Source organism: Hevea brasiliensis, chromosome 6 (assembly GCF_030052815.1).
Source record: "Hevea brasiliensis isolate MT/VB/25A 57/8 chromosome 6, ASM3005281v1, whole genome shotgun sequence".
Taxonomy (NCBI): domain Eukaryota; kingdom Viridiplantae; phylum Streptophyta; class Magnoliopsida; order Malpighiales; family Euphorbiaceae; genus Hevea; species Hevea brasiliensis.
The window spans coordinates 1839134-1860856 of NC_079498.1; the positions used below are offsets into that span (position 1 = coordinate 1839134).

At 29.3% G+C, this 21723-nt stretch overlaps 1 pseudogene; it reads right to left on the reverse strand.

Moving 5' to 3' along the window:
- Positions 1–17562: 17562 nt before the first annotated feature.
- LOC110663159 (disease resistance protein RPV1-like) lies at positions 17563–18923 on the reverse strand (annotated as a pseudogene).
- Between the last annotated feature and the right edge of the window lie 2800 nt (positions 18924–21723).

Below are 21723 nucleotides of genomic sequence, written 5' to 3' on the forward strand. Positions count from 1 at the left end.
ATTTCGTTCGTATATTTAAAATTGAAGTTACCTTAAATATGTCATTATTAAATTATATTTATGTAAATCTTAAGTTTTATTCATATTTTAATTTTATTAGTCATTTTTATTAGAATATATTTATGTTAATATTTTGATTAATTTATTTTTATTAGCAAATGCTTTTTAATAATATTATTACTTTTTATTACAATTTATTAACAATTTTTTATTTGTAATTTTTATTTTTAAATTATTTTTTAATAATATTAGAAATAATGTTTTTATAATATGTTTTTAATAATAATTTAATTTTTTATTTGTATTTTTTTATTTTTTCTTTTCTAAATGATTTTAAATAAATATTTTTTAGTTTCTTTGCTTTTATTAATTAGAAAAGGAAAAAAAATGGTTTCCCAACATAGCTTTTTTTAGAAAAAAATTCTTATTAAAAATAATTTCATTTTTAATTAAAAAGGAATTAGAAATGAAAAAAAAATCTATTTCTCAATGAAAATAAATAATTTATTTTTATTTATTGGAAATGGATTATATTGTGTTTCTAATTCATTTCCAATTAAAACGGAATAAATTAGAAATGAAATTATTTTAATTTTTAATTAAATTGGAAATAGATGAGTTTTGGTTTCTGGATAAAAATTTTCATTTCTATAGTCATTAGTAACAAGGTAATTAGAAACATATTTTTTAGCTTTTAATCCACTTTTAAATCAAATTAAAGATAAAAATATTTAATTTAGAAGCAAAAAATTCCATTTTTATTTTAAATTTTTTTTTATAGTAACCATTAACTTCACAAGTATTTAATCATATACGCAATATTTAGGTGTCCATATTCAAAGTGTAATAAATAGAGGAAATTCTTTACTATGACAAACTATGGAAAAAATATTTAACTATTAATCCATTGACGAGTTTATGATTAAGAGGACAATATCATGAGGGAATGAATTGAGGAAATAAACTGTTATAATTCATCAATAATTATAAAATAAATATTTCTCTAAATCATTGTGTGTACATATTGGGATTTGACTCCTAATTTAAAAAGTACTCGACAAGAAATTGCAACATATTATAGTCGCAAACTTCCTGAGTTACTCCATTATAATGACAGCCAAATTGGGATTCTTCTATACCGTACCAAAAGTGTTTGGAATTGTGAAAAAAATATTTTCCCTCAGGATTGAATCCAAAATAATCTTCATGCCAGAAATTGGGAAGGTACCATACCACCAAATCTTCCACTGTGTTGTGTACATAGGAGAAGTACCCACCTCCAATTAAGTAATAAGGTCCCATTGACAGAGAGAAATTTTTAATAAAAATAATCTTTTCTTGCATAAATTCTCTCAAGAAAGGATAATTCTTCTTTAAGTCGACGTTTTTCCAGAAGAAACCTCCAAATTCTGGACAAACTTGCCAGAAACCTGCTTCAATAGCCATCCTGGAGATAGAACAGTATAGGGATTGAACTAAAGAATAGGCTTGACCAAGACACTGTAAGAATTGATGGATGTCTCCCTCACAATATCGAAACAAAAGCTCAATGGATATGATTAAATACTTCCCTTTCACAAAACCTATTTTATTTTTATAAAAAAAATTCAGAATTTCTGGGAAAGAAATTTTGCAGTCATCTAGAATTCCTTCTGGCATCTCCCATAACTTTTGAAAGACAGGACCAACAGAGAAGCTTTCTTTAGTAGTCTCAATCTCCCTGACAAGTTTCCAAGATTTTTCTTCGAGTTTTTTATTCTTTATCATCAAGGCCTCTAAAGAATCAAATTTTCTCGATAATCTATTAAAATACTGGTTCAAGTAATCACCAAACACTACTACCCAATGACGAGGCAGCTCAATATAAGCACAAAAACAGGGACAATGCTCAAGAAGTTGAAGGAATTCTTCACTCTCTTTTTTGCTTAGTTCATGAGATGGGTAGCCATGGAAAGGGTAGCAAGTGGGGCAATACAGGCCATCTGGTACCTGCACAAACTTTCCTGAAAAAGTTGGAGACAATAGCTTTTCATTAGAGGGAGATGTTTCCAAGAACGTAGAGGGAACATGAAGGTCCTTCTGAGGTTGCTTTTCTTTGCTTCCCATCAAGCCATGGGGCAATATCATCTCCATCTTCGAATATTTGAATGGTTTTCTCAGAAAATTTTCCTTTTTTTTTGCACGTTTTCCTCAAAAGTCCAGCCTCGGTTAAAACACCCTTCAATCTACAAGTGAAATTCATCAATAATATGTATTGTCAATTTATCACATAACAAATCTCTTTTTAGTTTCTATGTAAGGATAGAAATCCAATCCTAATCATGCTTGGAAACATTTAATTAAGTGCATGTCATGACAAGGGCACAAATCTAAATTACATGTAATCATAATATAGAGAAAAAATGAACAATAAAAAATTATGTGTTTTGACTATGATAAAAAAAAAGGTAACGAGTAATTAAAATCTTCAAAAATCAATCCTAAGTGGATTGTAGTTTCAATAAAATGTTGTCGTATGTATGATCACAAGTAAACTTGAAACTTCAAGAAAATTAAAAAACAAAAAAGAAGACAGCAAAGAAATTAAGCATTTAAGGAGTACCTTCTTTTTCATAGTAGAATTAATCAAGTTTTGCTTTATCGGCAGAGCAATGAAAGATGATAATCAATTTTAAACAAGGGAAAGAGCATTCAAATAGGTTGCTAAAAGAAATGATTTTTTGAAATATAAATCTCTTATATTACAAGACACATCGATCGATCTATCTATCGATCGAACCAAATGAGAATAAATTTTTTTTCCCCATAAAGCCAAAAAAAAAAAAAAAAAAAAAAGGACAGAAACATCTCTTGGGAGAGCAAAAATGAAGCTAAACAGAGAAACAAGACTGTTTAGCGAGAGTTAACAAGCAGCAATCAAGCATAAAAGAAGAAAAGAATTGGTGGCTTTGGGCTTGGGAGTGACAGTTCAAACATCTGATTTGCTTGATACTATTTTCTTGGCAAACTCAATTATCTGCTAAGGAAAAGGGAGGTGTTGCAAAAAGCTTGTTTTTTTCCAATTGCTCACCCCTTTCGCTTTAGAAAAATTAAAAAGCTGCTTTTTGAAACTTACACTTGGTTATCTAAAAGCCACCTTGCTACTTGGGTTTCAAGTTGGCGTCGGTCTTCAACTTCTTCAAAACGTTCTGCCGATGTAGGCCTCAATACAAAAGTAAAAGTGGTTTCTCTGATTCGATTATTGAACCACTAATTATTTAGTAATTTGATCTATTTAATGTATCAATGTTCGTATCAAATCTTCTTATAATTTCTCCACATTGCCTAGAGGAACTCAAAATTTCATTCTATAATTTTCCTAATTTATCATTAGCATTTAATTTTGGAAATTTTCGCAAAAATTGCAAGCCTTTCCTAATTAAGAACACATTTAATAAACTTTATTGCATTTCTTATTCATCATTCAATTACAATTTCTTTCCATTATATTCCACTAATTTGTTGCCTTTTTGCCCCCCAAAAGTAATTTTTTTTATATCATTTTTTAGAAAAAAATAAAATAGAGAGAAGAAAAACAGCTCCAAAATTAAGCCTATGAACCCAGCACGCCTAACCTCAAGAGTTGATTGATGGTAACTACTAATTTGTCTGTGTACTTTAATTTGGTTTGTTTACAGGATTTCTTTGAAGATGCATTTGAGATGTTGGATTGCTTAATTAGCAGTCAATACCTGATGTGCTTAATTAAAAAGCAATTCTAAAACAATTATTTGAGTTTAAAATTTATACTAATAATAAAGGAATATATATATATATATAAAATTATAAATACCTGATGTGAGAATCCTTGATGCAAAATTATAAATACCAAGACAAAGCCTAACTGTTGCTGTATGTATAATTTCTTGGTTGAACATGTTGACGATATATATCTGTATATATAGTACTTATTTTTGCCAAGGGGCACGTATAGAATTGGAAACCTTTCATAGTTTCTTTCTAAAAATGAACGTAATTAATTTTTTTCCCTTTTCTACTATAAATAGGATAATCTTCAATATTAAATTAAATTAAATTTTTAGTGTTAGTAGAAAAAATTATAGTCTTATTTAATTATCAATTAATATATTAAACAATTTTTTTTTGCGAAGATTATTAAAACACTTGTTAGTATATGATCTCTCTGGTGGTAAATTAGACACTTTAATTTATTAAATCAAATAACATTTTTACTCTTTAATTGTTTTTAATTAGAAACAGATTATGAAATTCATTTTTAAAATGTGGAGATAGGAAAAAATCTCTAAAATTTATTTCTAAAATAGAAACATATTTAATCCCTTTTATAAATTATTTGTAGAGAAAGAAAAAAAAAATTCTAAAATTAGAAAAAAAAAATCTAAAATTAAAAAAAAAAAACTCTAAAATCTGTTTCTAATTAAGAAACTAATTTAATTTCGTTTCTAATTATAAATGGATTTTCAAATTTGTTTCTAAAATGTAGATAAAAAAAAATTCCAAATTTTATAAATTCTTCAAAATTCTTTTCTAATTTGAGGCCCCATAATTTAGAAATGGACACTAAAATCTATTTCAAAATTAGAACTATATTTAATTCCATTTATAATTATAAATAGATTTTGAAATCCATTTTAAAAATATCGAGATAAGAAAAAAAAGCTCTAAAATTTTTAACCACTCCAAAATCTATTTCTAAATTAAAAATATATGCAATTCGATTTCTAAATTTAGAAATATATTTTGAAATCCATTTTTTTTTTAATGTATCAATGTTTGTATCAAATCTTCTTATAATTTCCCCACATTGCCTAGAGGAATTCAAAATTTCATTCTATGATATCCCCAATTTATTATTAAAATTTAATTTTTGAATTTTTCACAAAAATTGCAAGCCTTTATTTACTATGTTCTTCGAAATTTAATACGTCATTTAGCAGTGAAAAATAACAAATTGGGAAGCTTTCTCAGGACTGAATCCAAAATATTATGCCCTCGGGACTGAATCCAAAATAATCTTCATGCCAGAAATTGGGAAGGTAACCATACCACCAAATCTCCCATTGTATTGAGTACATAGGAGAAGTACCCACCTCCAATTAAGTAATAAGGTCCCATTGATAGAGATAAATTGTTAACAAAAATCACTTTTCCTTGCATAAATTCTCTCAAGAAAGAATAATTCTTCTTGAAGTCAATGTTTTTCCAGAAGAACCCTCCAAATTCTGCACAAACTTGCTAGAAACCTGCTTCAATGGCCATCCTGAAAACATAATAGTATAGGGATTGAACTAAAGAATAGGCCTGACCAAGACACTGCAAGAATTGATAGATGTCTCCCTCGCAATATCGAAATAAAAGCTCAATTGATATGATTAAATACTTCCTTTTCACAAAACTTATTTGGCTATTATAAAAGAAATTCAGAATTTCTGAGAAAAAAATTTTACAATCATCAAGAATTCCTTCTGACATTTCCCATAGTATTTGAAAGACTGGATCAATGGAGAAGCTTTTTTTAGTAGTTTCAAACCTCCCTAACAAGTTTCCATGATTTTTCTTCTAGGTTTTTTTTTTTAATCATCAAGACCTTTAAAGAATCAAACTTTCTGTCCAATCTATTAAAATACTGATTCAAGAAATCATTATACACTATTACCCAATGTCAAGGCAGGTCGATGTAAGCACAGAAACAGGAACATCATCCAACGAGTTGAAGGAATTCTTCACTCTCTCTATTGCTTAGTTCATGAGATGGGTAACCATGGAAAGAGTAGCATGTGGGGCAATGCAGGCTATCTAGTACCTACATAAATTTTCTTGGAAAAGATGGAGACATTAGACCGTCATTAAAAGGAGATGTTTCCAGAAATCTAGAGGGAACGTGGAGGTCTTTATGAGATTTTTTTTCCTTCCCCTTTCTTCAAGCCATGAAGCAATATCATCTCCATCTTCGAATATTTGAATGTACTCCTCAGAACTTTTTCTTTGGTAGGTTTTCCTCAAAAGTTTAGTCTCAATTGAAACACCCTTCAATCTGCAAATAAAATTCATCAATAATATATATTATTAATTTAACATATAACAAATCTCGTTTAAGTTTCTATATAAGCATAGAATTCCAATCCTAATCCTAAAGCACATGTAATCACAATGTAAAGAAAAAAAAAAATTAAAATAACACACAAAATTACGTGTTTTAATTATGATGAACAAAAGATAAATAACAACAACATGCATCATAATTATGACCTCAAAAAACCAATAGATTGCTGTAAAGTTATGATCATATATTTTCAGGATACAACAAAGTCAAATTTGTATGAACTGAATTTAGAGAGATAAAAAGAGAAAAATAAGAGAGAGTAGATATGATAATAGATTGAATAATTCTTTTGTCTTTATAAACAATGAAGGGATATTATACCTTTTTAAATAGACATGTTTGTCTATGTAAATTAAATTAAATTTATATCTTTTTCAGTAGATATGACTGTCTATTTTAGAAGTATATTATATTGGCACATTTTTTTAACATATGTGACTATTTGTCTTTATAACATTTCTGTTTATTAAAAAACAGATCTGCTAATATTTATTTAAATTTTTTTTATATTTTAGCAAGGTGTGAATTTTATCTTTACCATCTAACATAAGTATTTAAAAGCTTCTCTTTGAAACTTACATTTCTATTTGTCAAAACCACCTCTCTACTTAGGTTTCAAGTTGGAGTCAGTCTTCAACTTCTTCAAAACGTTCTACCTATGAAGGCCACAATTCAAGACGTTTCATCTTTGGTAAATCCATTGTGATTTCAATTCATATAGATACATTAAAAAAAAAAAAAAATCTCATTTCACTCTTTCCTCCATTTTTTTTTTCATTTTCGCGTCACTTTCTTCCTTTCATCCTTCATTACATTTTTTTGTCTCTCATTTAACTTTTTCTTTCATTTTTTTTTTCATTTCTTCATTTTATCTCTTTTTCTTTTTTTTTTTTCTCTTATGTTTAACTCTTAATCTTAAGGCTTATTTAGATGGATAAAAATTTGAAATAATAATTATTTAAATTTGGCATTATATTGACACCTTATAATTTTTTTTCTAAATATAAATATAAATTTATATATTTTAGATGATCACCTATTTGATTTTTAATTATAAGCATAATTAGTAAAATAAAAACCCAAACCTTTTGAGATTTTTTTAATTTTATTTAATTTTTAGATTTGGGTAACTTTATTCAAGCTTGTAAAAATAGTGTTAATTTTATCCAATTTATTTATATTGGAAGACACTGAAATGAATTAAAATTTCACTTAAAATTTCAGTAAAAATTATTTTCTAATTATTATTAAAAATAAATTTATTACTGAATATGAAATTAAAAATAAAAATATAATTGAAATATAATTTTTCATTTAATTTTAATAGTATTTTTATAAAAGAAATTTTGATGAATGGATTAACTTAATCTACAACAATATTTACGTATATACATTAAGTTTTATTGCTTGTAGTTAATAAAAATTTGAGAAAATAATAATAATAATAATAATAATAATAATAATAATAATAATAATAATAATAATAATAATAATAATAATAATAATAATAATAATACAATGGAATATTGTTCTATGTGCTCTCTATACTTATTGAAAAATTTTAATTTAGCTATTTTTTATTTTTGAGCTAAATTAACTCTGAAGTTTTCATTAAAGCTCAAATTGCCCCAAAATTGTTATGCATGAAATCCATCATCTTTTAGGCGTGCGTGAGAAGCTGTTTTTTTTTTTTTCTTTTATTTTAATTTATATTTTTAATTTACAATGAATTTAAATTTAAATTTAAATTTTAAGTAATTATATAAAATATAAAATAGAGTTTTTATATTTATAATTTTAATTCATTATAATTACAATTATTTTATTTTTCTAATTTTGGTTAATTATATGAAAATATAAAAACTATATTTTTATATTTTATTTTAGTTAATTATAATTAATTTTAAATTTTTTAATTTTAATTTTAATTTTGAATTAATTATATGAAAATATTATTTATTATTTATTTTTAAGTAATTATATGAAAATAATATTTTTATATTTTTAATTTTCGCTAGTTAACACTTATTATAATTTTTTGAATTTTAATTAATTATATGAAAATATAAATATAATATTTTTATGCTTTTTAATATAATTATTTGTAAATATAACAAATTTGGTTTTCAATTTCAATTTTAATTTTATAAATTTACTTAATTATATAAGAGTATAAAAATAGCATTTTTTTATTTTTAATTTCAATTAATTATTTTTAAAATAATATTTTATTATTAAAAATAAAAAATTATTAAATATTTGTTTAATTTGGTGCGTGTATCTCACTTGTATATGGCTGGACTATTTTGAGCTTTAATTAAAACTTTAGGGGCTAATTTGGCTCAAAAGTAAAAAATGGACTAAATTGAACCCTCTTGATAAATACAAGGGGTAAATTGGACATTATTCCATAATAGAATACATCCCAAAAATTAATGAATTTTTATCTTTACTTTATTCGTTTCCCAATTGATGCAGATGGTTCCATTTTAATACGTGAGAAATTTTAAAAGAAAAGGGTAATTCTTGATCTCATGCATTACGAAACATGTATTTAACTATTAATCCATTGACGAGTTTATGATTAAGAGGACAATATCAGGAAGGGATGAAATATTACATATGAGGAAGTAATAAACTGATTTGCAGCATCAATCTGTACTATAAAATAAATATTTCTCTGAATCATTGTGTTTACTAGTTGGGATTTCACTCCTCAGTTGAAAAGTATTCTGAAAGAAATTGCAACATGTTATAGTCGCAAACTTCCTGAGTTACTCCACTGTAATGACAACCAAATTGGGATTCTTCTAGACCATACCAAAAGTATTTGGAATTGTGAAGAAAATATTTTTTATCAGGATTGAATCCAAAGTTATCTTGTGGCCAGAAATTGGGAATGTACCATACCACCAAATCTCCCCTTGTATTGTGTATATAGGAGAAGTATCCACCTCCAATTAAGTAATAAGGTCCCATTGACAAAGAAAATTTTTTGACAAAAATCATCTTTTCTTGCATAAATTCTCTCAAGAAAGGAAAATTCTTCTTGAAGTCGATGTTTTTCCAGAAAAAACCTCCAAATTCTGGACAAACTTGCCAAAAACCTACTTCAATGGCCATCCTAGAAATAGAACAGTATAGAGATTGAACTAAAGAATAGGCCTGACCAAGATACTGCAAGAATTGTTGGGTGTCTCCCTGGCAATATCGAAACAAAAGTTCAATTGATATGATTAAATACTTCCCTTTCACAAAACCTATTCGGTTTTCATAAAAGAAATTCAGAATTTCTGAGAAAAAATTTTTGCAATCATCAAGAATTCCTTCTGGCATCTCCCTTAGCTTTTGAAAGACAGGACCAAGAGAGAAACTTTCTTTAGTAGTCTCAATCTCCTTGACAAGTTTCCATGATTTTTCTTCTAATTCTTTATTCCTTTCCATCCAGGCCTCTAAAGAATTGAACTTTCTATCCAATCTATTAAAATACTGGTTCAGGTAATCATTATACACTATCACCCAATGGCGAGGTAGCTCGATATAAGCACAAAAATAGGGACAAGGACAGTGCTCAAGGAGTTGAAGGAATTCTTCACTCTCTTTATCACTTAGTTCATGAGATGGGTAACCATGGAAAGAGTAGCAGATGGGGCAATGCAGACCATCTGGTACAAGCACAAATTTTCCTGAAAAAGTCAGAGGCAGTAGCCTGTCATCAAAGGGAGATGTTTCCAAGAACATAGAGGAAACATGAAGGTCTTTCTGAGGTTGGTCTTCTCCACCCTTCATGAAGCCACGGCGTAATATCATCTCCATCTTCGAATGTTTGAATGGATTCTTCAGAAATTTTTTTTGGATACGTTTTCCTTAGAAGTTCAGCCTTGGTTGAAAGACCCTTCAATTTAAAGTAAAATTCATCAATAATATATATTATTAATTCATCATATAACAAATCTCTTTTTAGTTTCTATAAAGGGAGAGAAATCCAATCGTAATCATGCTTGGAAACATTTAATTAACTGTATGTCATGACAAGCGAAACAAAGCTAAAGCACATATAATTACAATATAGAGAAAAAAAAAACACACAGAAAAACAAAAAAGATAAACAACAATTAAAATCATAAAAAATTGATCCTAAGTGGCATGTAATTTCAGTAAAATGTTGCCGTTTCTATGATTACAAGCAAACTTTAAACTTCAAGAACATTAAAAAACAAAAAAAAAAAAAGAAGACAACAAAGAAATTAAGCATTTAAGGAGTACCTTTTTTTCATAGTGGAATTTATCAAGCTTTGCTTTGTGGGCAGAGCAATGAAAGGTGATAATCAATTTTAAAGAAAAGGAATAAATTTATCGGCCTATCAAACTGAATGGCAATAAATTTTTTTTTTCAAAAGAATGGGACAGATACGTCTCACTGGAGAGCAAAAATGAAGCAAAACAGAGAAACAAAAGAAAGCTTGTTAGCTAGAGGTAACAAGAAGCAAACAAGCATAACAGAAGAAAAGAATTGGTGGTTTTGGGCTTGGCAGTGACAGCTCAAACTTCTGATTTGCTTGATACTATTTTCTTGGCAAACTCAATTATTGGAGGACATATATAGCTATAACTAACCCTTAATATCTGCTAAGGGAGAGGGAGTTGTGGCAAAAAGCTTGCTTGTGCATTGCTTACCCCATTCGCTTAAGAAAACTTAAAACCTTCTCTCTGAAACTTACACTTCTATTCGTCAAAAACCCACCACTTTACTTGGGTTCCAAGTCTGAGTCAGTCTTCAACTTTTCAAAACGTTCTGCCTACGTGGGCTTCAATTCAAGATGTCTCATCAATGGTAAATGCATTGCAATTTCATTTTCATATAATATATTTAAAGAAATTAAAATTAATTTTCCGATTTGAAAAAAATTTAATACCACTAAAACTAAAACTTATTGGTTTGAAACTACAGGATTTCTTTGAAGGATTTATTTGAGATCTTGGAATGCTTAGCAGTCAAAAAACACGACAAAGCAATTATATATATAATTATAAATACCTGATGTGTGAATCCTCCATGCAAAATTATTTCTTCAACAATGTATATCTGCAGGTTTAACAAGAATAATAAATTTCTTGGTTACACACATTGACGAAATATATCTGTATATATAGTGCTTTTTGCCAAGCGGTACGTATAGGATTGGAAACCTTTCATAATTCCTTTCTAAAAAGGATTAGCGGCCGAATAGGAAATAAACCTAATTGATTTTTTTCCTTTTCCTACTATAAATAGGATTTCTCTGACAAATCTTCAATAGTAAATTAAATTAATGTTAGTAAAAAAATTAATTATAATTAGTATTCTGTTTGAATCATTAAATTTTAATTATTTAATTAAATTAGAATTTCTAATTTAATTATTAATTAAATTAATAATTTATTTGCGAAGATTGTTAAAAACTCATTAATTAGTATATGATTTTTGATACTAAACTGGTAATAAATTATATATGCAAATTAATTTATCATATCAAATAATAATTTACTCTCTCGAGATTCTTTAAAAGATTAATGTAATAATTCCTTCTATTTTTCTGGATTCGAGTTAACCTGAAGACACTGATTACTTGTCAAATCCCAATGGGTTATCAACAATGTTTCCTGTCATTTATAATCAACTAGTGAATGAGTTAAAAAATTTATTTGTTTTTATTCATTCTGTTGTCTTGATCAAGGTCCTAATTTCATTGCAATAATTAATAACAACTTGAAGCTCGAATTCATTTCAACAGTTGATGAATCCCTTATTAATCTACAAGAAATTGTTGAAATATTAATAGAAATTAGAAATGGATTGTGTTCGTTTCTAATTTGTAGTTAGTTAGAACATAATAGAAACTAAACTTGCATATTAAATATAGCAATGGAATGAAAACAGAATTAAAAAAACAAATAAAAATCCATTGAAAATTTAGCGTCCAAAAATTGATGTTAAACTTAGAAACGGATTAAATTTAGAATAAAGATTTTCTAAATTTAGAAATGAATTCTAAAATCAGTTCTATTTAGAACTGGATTTAACTCTATTTCTAAATAATTTGAAAATGTAGAAATATGAAAAAAAAATTCTAAAATTTAGAGAAAAACTCTAAATTATATAGAGAAAAAAAAAACTCTAAAATTTATAAATGAATTAGAAATGGATTTACTTCTGTTTCTAATTAGAAACAAATTTTCTAAAATATAGAGATAGAAACAAACTCTAAAATCCGTTTTTTAATATAGAAACTGATTTAATTTCATTTCTAATTAGAAACGGATTTTCTAAAATTTGGAGATATGAAAAAAAAAAATCTCCAAAATTTGTTTCTAAACTAGCAATGGATTTATTTCTTTTTTTTTTAATTTATGTAAAATCTGTTTATAAAATGTAGATATAGAAAAAAAAAATCCAAAATTTAGAAAAGAACTCAAAAATCCGTTTCTAATTTAGAAACTAATTTAATTATATTTCCAATTAGAAACAGATTTTCTAAAATATAGAGATAGAAATGAACTTCAAAGTAGAAGCAGATTTCTAAAATGTCAAGATAGGGGAAAAAACCTCCAAAGTAGAAAAAATAGATTCCAAAATCCATTTTTAAAATAGAAATAGATTAATTTCATTTCTAAATTTATAAATGAATTTTGAAATATGTTTATTTTTAAAATAGTAACAGATTAATTCCATTTCTAAATTTATAAACGAATTTTGAAATATGTTTCTATAATGTGGAGATAGAAAAAAAAAGTTTCAAAATTTAGAAACTAACTCTAAAATCTATTAATTTATAATTTAGAGATAGATTTAATTTCGTTTTTAATTAGGAATGAATCTTTTAAATGTAGAGATAAAAACGAACTGTAAAATTTATTTCTAATTTAATTCCAGTTTTAACTAGAAACAAATTTTCTAGAATGTAGAAATAAGGAAAAAAAAACTTCAAAATTTAGAAACAAATTTCAAAATTTATTTCTAATTTATAAGTGAATTTAATTTTGTTTCTAAATTTTAAAATTCGTTTCTCAAATATATAGATAAAAAAAGCTCAAAAATTTAAAAATTTACTCTAAAATCCGTTTCTAATTTAGAGATGGATTTTGAAAATTTGTTTTTATAGATATAGTAAAAAACCTCCAAAATTGAGTGCCAAGTGAGTTGTAATTTTAGTAGAATGTTGTCGTGTCCATGATTAATTACAAGCAAAATTTAAACTTCAAGAACATTTAAAAAAAGAGTACAAATTCACCTTCTTTTTCATATTAGATTTCATTAAGCTCTGTTTATGGGCTAAGAAATGAAAGATGATAATTTTTTGAAAAAAAAAAAAAAGAAAAAAGAAAAGAAGAAGAAGAAGAGAGTCTGAATTATAAATTGTAATTCATCATGTATACATAAAATAATACACTGTATATTTACAAGTAATTAAAGTCTTTCTTCAAATACGAACAATAAGATCTATATAAATGTGAGAGATAATTCAATAAATAAATCCTCTAAATATTCCATTGAAAGCAAAGCATAGATGAAAACAGAAAGTAAATTTAAGTTTCAATAAAAATTTTTCTCAATTTTGTTAGTTTAACCCAACCGTCTATACCACAAGTAATCATGCAGTGGCATATTGGGAATCATGCTATTTCTTTTGTCAAAACAACAAATTTCTTCTGGAGATTTTGACATTTTAATCCTTTTTTCAAACAAAAAATGACCATCTGAATAGATCAGAGAGATACCACAGTTGTTTACTATATTGTTAGCAGCAGCCTGAACTGTAATCTCCAGTTCTTCTCCACCTTCAATTGCTCATTGAAACGGTAAATACGTCACAAAAGAATGATCATCACAAGCTCCACAAAAGAATGATCATCACAAGCTCCAACAGGATCGAAGTCAGATGCCGATTCCCATGTGGAAGCATTGCTCTTGCATGTGGTTTTGACTACATTAGCAGTTGTGTCATTTATTGCACAAATAATCCACAGAGAATAATTATTTATGTATAGGTCAAATAATTTAATTAAACTTTTGACAATTAACTTAATTAATTAAACAAAATCAATTCAGAAAAATTAAACACATTTAAATGGCAATATTGCATTTCAGAGAGGACAATGGAGGGGCAATGTCTGGATTGATATGGATTTTGGAATAGTGATTTATAAAATTCATGGGTTTTATTGAAACTTTATTATTTGGCTGATAAAGAAAAAGGTAAATCAATAAATTGTTGAAAATATATTAAAGATACACTTCAACTTGACGCCGTCAAGACGGCACCCCGTCTACTCTCCAGCTTATTCAAGGCGTTTTTACTTTTTGTCAACTGTCAATAACGTGGAAATGCTGTAATGAAGCTCAACGAGTGTTTGATCTATCTCTAGTCAACTCAGCGAGTGTTTGACATTCAATTTAATGATTGATGTGATGACGTAAAAAATGGAAAACTATTAAAAGTAATTAAAAAAATAAATAGATTGTGTATACAAAAAATAACCCTATATTCATATGTAATTAAATTCATCCTTCAAATATGAATAATAAGCTCTATATAAAATGTGAGAGAGAATTCATGTAACACCCTAATTTTTGAAGAAAAATTACATATGGTTATTATTTGAATAGAAATAAAATTTATAAAGTTTTGGGGAGAAAAATTTAATTTGAACTTGAATTTAAAGAAAAAGTTGTAGAAGTTTTGAGGTGGAAAATAAGATTTTTAAAAAATTGAAGGATCAAAATGAAATTTAGTTAAAAATTTTGGACAGCAGGTTGCAATTCACTTGAGCTGGTTTCTCCAGCAGTTTCTATAAATAAATAAATATATAAAAGAAAAGAAGAGGAAAGCAGAGTTGGGAAAAGAGGAAGAAATGGAGGAGAAAGGAAAAAAAAGAAAGAAAGAAAAGAAAAAGCAGAATTTGAGATTTATCTGACGGTTGGATCATTATATATAAATTTGAATGCGCAAGCTGTCAGATTGGGTATTAATGGTTAAGTTAAGTTGAATAAGTGATTTTGATGGAACTAAGATTATTTTGAGATAGGATATGAAGTTGTTGAATTATTATGTGATTGTGGAATATTTTTTGAGAAATATATATATGGATTTTAGTTGGATTTTTGGTGTACAAGTATATTTTAATGATTAAGAAAATTATGGAATTGAGTATTATTTTTGATATTATAATTTTTATAGAGCTATAAGTTGGATAATTGAAAATATTGATATGACTAATGGCTTGTAGATTTGAGATTTATGATGGAGAGTTTAGTCCAATTTAATTGGAAATGCTGTTAAATTTTATCAGATTTTTAATTAGAAAAGTAGAAGTTTACGGTTGATTTTGGTTGATTATTGTTATGATTTTAGGAGGAGCTTTTGATTATGGTTTTAAGTGGATGGAAGGTGATATTTGCTAGTTGGTATCATGAGGTCAGGTGAGTGGTATTTACAATATATGGCATGAATTTGCTTCTCAATTGATTCTTGATCCTTTGAAAATTGAAAATGGTGAATTGCTTCTGATATTATTTTTGATTATTTGATTCATTTTTATTGTTCAATCTAATTTCATTCTATTGTTGCTTATTGCTATTTCAATATTTCATGCATACTAGCAAGTCTAGAAAGAGAGTTGGACGTTATGAAATTGAGATAAATGGTAAATGATGATGAGACTAATAGCTTGTACAGAGAGATAGATGATAGTAGCAAAGTTTAACAGATGTTATTTAATATTTTAGAATTATAAGAAGAATTATGAGATTGTGGGCATTTATGATGGAATTGCTTGGCTACTTTGGTTAGCAATGATTTGTTTGACAGAAGTTGGTTATTGGAGTTTATAAATTTGATGATCTATGGTATTGACAATCATGATATGCTCTTGTATCACTATGAGATACAAATTTATATTTAACATATTTGCTCCCGTTAGAGGGGTGCTGACAGTTCAGTTTAGTGCCGTAGGAAAGGGCTGCCTATAGAGAGGGTGGAGCTGCCACTACGAGATTTGACACAGCATTGTTATGATTTTTTTATATCTATTTCGATACTCCAACATATCTGTGGATGTCAAGTATCAATTATCGATAATTTTTATATCTGTTAGGAATACTTGGAGACTAGGAAGAATATAATTTAAGTTATTTGGAGATTCTAGAATTGTATAGCATGTTGATTTGATTATTCAATTTATTCAGCTTGTTCTAATTTCTTCTTCTTGTTATTATTTTTCATCTATCCATTTAGCTTATTTCTTCTATATTTCTTTTTATTGCGTGATGTATATTATAAATGCCAACTCACTGGGTAGTTTATACTCACCCCACACAACTCATCAGTTTTGCAAGAAATTTAGGGTGAATAGTGGGTATCAGTTTGATGGATCTTAGAGCTTTGATTGGCTAAACTCCACAGTCTTGGAGAGCATAGGAAGAATGATTATTCAATAGAGATAAAGGTGTGACAATTCACTAAATAATTTTCCAATCCTTTATGCTATATATCTATAGCTTTAATCCATTGAAAGCAAAGCGTGGATGAAATAGAAAATAAATTTAAGTTGCAATAGAAATATGTTATAGCGGGTACATAAATTTAAGGCACACAAATTTAAGGTATGCATAATCGTATAATCACACAATATAAGAAAATGGAAAAAAAGGGAAGAAAAATAATATATGATTTATGGTTCAACTGTAAAGTCTATGTTCATAGGCAAGACAAGAAAAAAATTTTAATATAATGAAAAAATTCAAAATACAATTACTCGGAATTCTCAAACTTCAACCCCAAAGTGTTTTCTGAATATCTCACAGCTCTATTGTAAAAGACAAAATATTACAATTGGGTTACAATTTAGAGACATATACAAAATTCAAACCACATAAAAATAACAATACTTATTTTGTTAGTTTACCCCCACCAACTATACCATAAGTAATCATGCCGTTGCATATTGGGCATCTTGCAATTTCTTTTGCCAAAACAACAAATTTCTTGTGGAGAATATGACACTTCAATCCTTTTATCAAACCAAAAATGGCCATTTGAATAGATTAGAGAGATACCACAGTTTTTAACCATGTTGTTAGCACCAGCCTGAACTGTAATTTCCAATTCTTGTCCGCTTTCAATTGCACATTGAAATGGTAAATAAGTCAACAAAGAACGATCATCACAAGCTCCAACAAGACTGAAGTCAGATGCCATCTCCCATGTCGTGGAACTATTGCTCTTGCATGTGGTTGTCACAACTACATTAGCAGTTGTGTCATTTATTGCACAAACAATCCACAAAATAAAACCCTCAGTGTTTCCTTCTGAAACTGTGGGTACACGAAATAACAATGAAGATCCCTCTCCTCGATAACTTAACCACATGGGTAACTCTCTGCTTTGGAGACAAATCGCTTAAGGCTTATGCTGGGATAGTGCCTGTTTCAATGAAAACTTATTAAATTAAATATAGTTATATAACCTCTGCTTGAGTGTGTGTGTGTGTGTGTGTGTGTATGAGAGAGAGAGAGAGAGGGAGAAGAGAACCTGACAAAGAAATTTCTTAAAATCATTTGCATAACTGTTCCTTCCTGATGGCATTACAATGGCGATTGCTTGCTCTATATCTTCCAATCCCTGAATCTCTGGTAGTTTTGGTCTATTAGACAGAAACATCATCCGCAGGAATCCATTTGATTTAAGTGATATTCTTTCGACTGATGCGCAGTTTGATGCCCACAAAAACTTTAAGCTTGATGGAAGCTCTAAGATTGATTTGAGATTTCTGCAGGAAGTCAGCACCAATACAACAAGCTTAGGAAGATATTGAATACCAGTGGGAAGATTAAAAAAATCATTTCCTTCCAAATCCAAATGTTTGAGCGATGATAATCTCCCAATATCAATGGGAACTACATCCTCAAATAAACTACAGTTATGAAGAAATAGCTGCGTCAATGAGCTCAACCCAGCCAAGGAAGCTGGCAACAAAACTTTTGAGTTTATACTTCTTGACAAAAAACATGATGCAAGTTGTGATAACCAAGAGACAGACTGTAAGACATCTTTCGATCCACGGAACAATAATGTTGTAAGGTTTTTCAGATGTCCAATGGAAGAGGGGAGGTGCTTAATGGCTGTTCCCTCGACTAGAAGCTTAGTTAAGGCTTCCATGCTACCCAAGCTCTCTGGCAATCTGTCAAGTTTTGAGCAGCTGAAATGTTGTGAGTTTCAAGAGCTTTCAAGTAACAAATGCTTTCAGGAAGATTCTTTAGGCTTTTGCAGCCCTCCAGGTTCAAAAAAACAAGTTTCTTCAAGTATCCAATAGATTGGTGGACCTCAACTAAACTTGTGCAGCCTTTAAGAATTAATCTCTCCAGACCGAGGAGTCCTGAGAAGTTTGGTGTTTTAGCAAGGTGCACACAGTGTCTGAGATCAAGAATCTGCAATTTCTTGAGAACCTATATAACCACAGATTGAGAAAATGAAGAGTTGAAAGCAACATGGAAAAACGAAATACATGTACTTAGCATAATTTGAACTGAGCTGGAAAAAAAAAAGGCTTATCAGAGTGTACATACTTTGACCCCCTTCCAGATTTCTCTGATGTTGCTGAATTGCATTTCAAGAACGACTAAATTGTCTAATTGTAAACTACGCGGTACAGACTTCAAAGGGCATTCTTGCCAACAAAGCCATCTCAACTCTTGGAAAAGATTTTCATGCCTTCCTGTAAGATGGACAGCATTGATTTGGAGCAATCTTAGATGACTCATCTTTGAAAATGACTCTGTGCTTAGAAATACATCTTTTGAAGCACGTGCATCAACACGTGCATCAAGCATGAGACCCTCAACAACATCCGTCCCCTAAAAACCCGCAAAATAGGATCATTAGAAAACTGAAGATGCAGCAGCAGTGACACTAATGTTGTCACATTAAAAATATTTTGTTTAGATTTTTGTTGCTGTAAATCTATTGTACCTTTTGACAGAAAAGTATGTTCAAATTTTGAACTAGTGAACCAGCTTGTTTAGGCATGGTCTTAAGTAACATTTTTGCTTAATTTAAGGGAAGTTGGTGTTGACTGTTTGTAAAAGCAAATTTTTTGTATTGTTTATATAAAGCAATGATAATATAGAGACTTTGATCTCTTCTTTCAAAAATTTTTCTGCTCTTTATTTTTTCTACAGTCCAACAAGTAGTATCAGAGCCTTCTCTGATCTTTGAGAGGCTTGAATAGTGAGTGACAAAAGAGAGAAACCCAGTCAGGTTCCCTCACACAAACTAAAAACCATTTCAACCCCATTTGTTATGGCTGCTAGTAGTTTTGGAACTGGTCCACCACCAGTGTTTGATGGTCAAAATTATCAGCTTTGGGCTGTAAAAATGAAGACCTATCTGAGTGGTTTTGATCTCTGGGAAGTAGTGGAGACTGGAAATGGTCCTCCACCATTGAGAGCCAACCCCACTGTGACTCAGCTGAAGCATTATGCAGAAGAGAGTGCTAAGAAATACAAGTCCTTGTCCATCATTCATGCTGTAGTGACAGAGACAATTTTCACAAGAATTATGGCTTGTGATACAGGCAAGGAAGCTTGGGATAGATTAAAAGAAGAGTTTCAAGGGAGTGAAAAGACTAAGCAAATGCAAGTTTTAAACCTGAGAAGAGAATATGAGCTATTGAAATGAAGGAGAGTGAACTAGTAAAGGAGTATGCTGATAGGCTCATGAAAATAGTAAATCAAATCAGGTTGCTTGGGGAAGATAGAAGAGGGTGATTGAAAAGGTGTTAGTGAGCTTGCCAAAAAAAATTGAGTCTAAAATTTCCTCCTTGGAAGACTCAAAAGATTTATCTGAGATATCTTTAGCTGAGTTGGTGAATTCCTTACAAGCTGTAGAGCAGTGGAAGGATTACAGACTTGAAGATATAAATGAAAGTGCTCTACTTGCTAGTCAAAAGGGCAAAGCTTAGTTAAGTGGAGGAGGAAAGAAGCCTGCTGGTTATAAAAAGGAAAATGAGAAGAAAGATTATCAAGGCAATAAAGGGAAGGGCAGAAAAGGAAAGTACCAGCCTTGTACACATTGCAACAAAAAGGGACATTCTGAAAATTACTGTTGGTATAGGCCTGGGGTGCAATGCAGATCATGTAAGTAGTTTGGGCATGTTGAAAAAGTGTGCAAGACCAAATCTGACCAACAAACTCAGCAAGTTCAAGTTGCTGAAACATCTGACATGGAGGAAAGTGGTTTTATGGCCATTAAATGTGAAAGAAAATGTGCAGCACAAAGTCCAGAATCATGGCTAATTGATAGTGGATGTACACACCACATGAGTTCCAATGCAAAGTCATTCACAACTCTTGACAGAAGCTATTCATCTTGGGTTAAAATTGGAGATGGAAGCTATGTAGAAGTAAAAGGGAAAGGAGATGTTGCTATTGAGACTTCTTCAGGTATGAAAATTATTTCAGATGTGTTGTTTGTTCCTGAAATAAGTCAAAATCTCCTTAGTGTTGGTCAGTTGCTTAAAAAGCAGTATAATTTGCACTTTTATGATAATAAGTGTGATGTATTTGATAAATATGGTGCAAAGTTGCTGTCAGTTGCAATGATTGATAGGAGTTTTCTTGTGAATTGGAAAAAAACTGGAAAGCATGCTCTTACCTCTACCCTAGATGAGACTAATCTCTGGCATAGAAGATTTGGCCACTTTAATTATGCATCATTAAAGCATATGCACAATAAGAGTTTGGTGAATGGTATGCCTGCTGTGTATGACTCTATTGATGTGTTTGGGATCTGTAAAAAAAGGAAGCAAAGTAGTCAAGCATTCCCAACAAATCAAGCTTGGAGAGCATTTGATAAACTCCAGCTTATTCATACTGATGTGTGTGGCCCTATGAGGACACCTTCTCTTAATGGAAGCAAGTATTTCTTGCTGTTATGGAAAGTCAATCACTATGTTATGGAAAGTCAATCACTATATTATTTCTCTGTATATTTTGTATTCTGTATTCCTATTTAGGATTTCTTATTTAGGATTTCTTCCTAATTAGTAGAACACAATTATAGGAATCAATTGTATATATATACCCATGTACAGATTAATTGAAATCAATGAGAATCATCTCTTTCTACATGGTATCAGAGCAGGTCATCAATCTAGAGTGACTATTTGTTCTCATTACCCATTTCGGAGAGAGACCTTGGCCGACCGGCCGCTTTCAACCCCGATCAACATCGCCGGCTGCCTCAACCCCTCATTCCACCACCGTGTCTTTGTTGCCTGATCCAGTATAACCATTAAAGGACTTCTGAGGTTTGGGTCTCAGATCCTATTTTGGTATTTGTTTGATTTGTGATTTTGGTTTATTTTGCTGCTATAAGCACTTTGGATTAGCGTTTCGGTTAGTTTTCTTTGTCTCAACAAATGGCAGACAATAAGAATGTTATTTCTGATGTGATTCCGGTGATGACTAAGATCACGGAACACAAACTTAATGGTTCGAATTACCTGGAGTGGAGTAAGACTGTTAGGGTCTATTTGCGTAGCATTGATAAGGATGATCACCT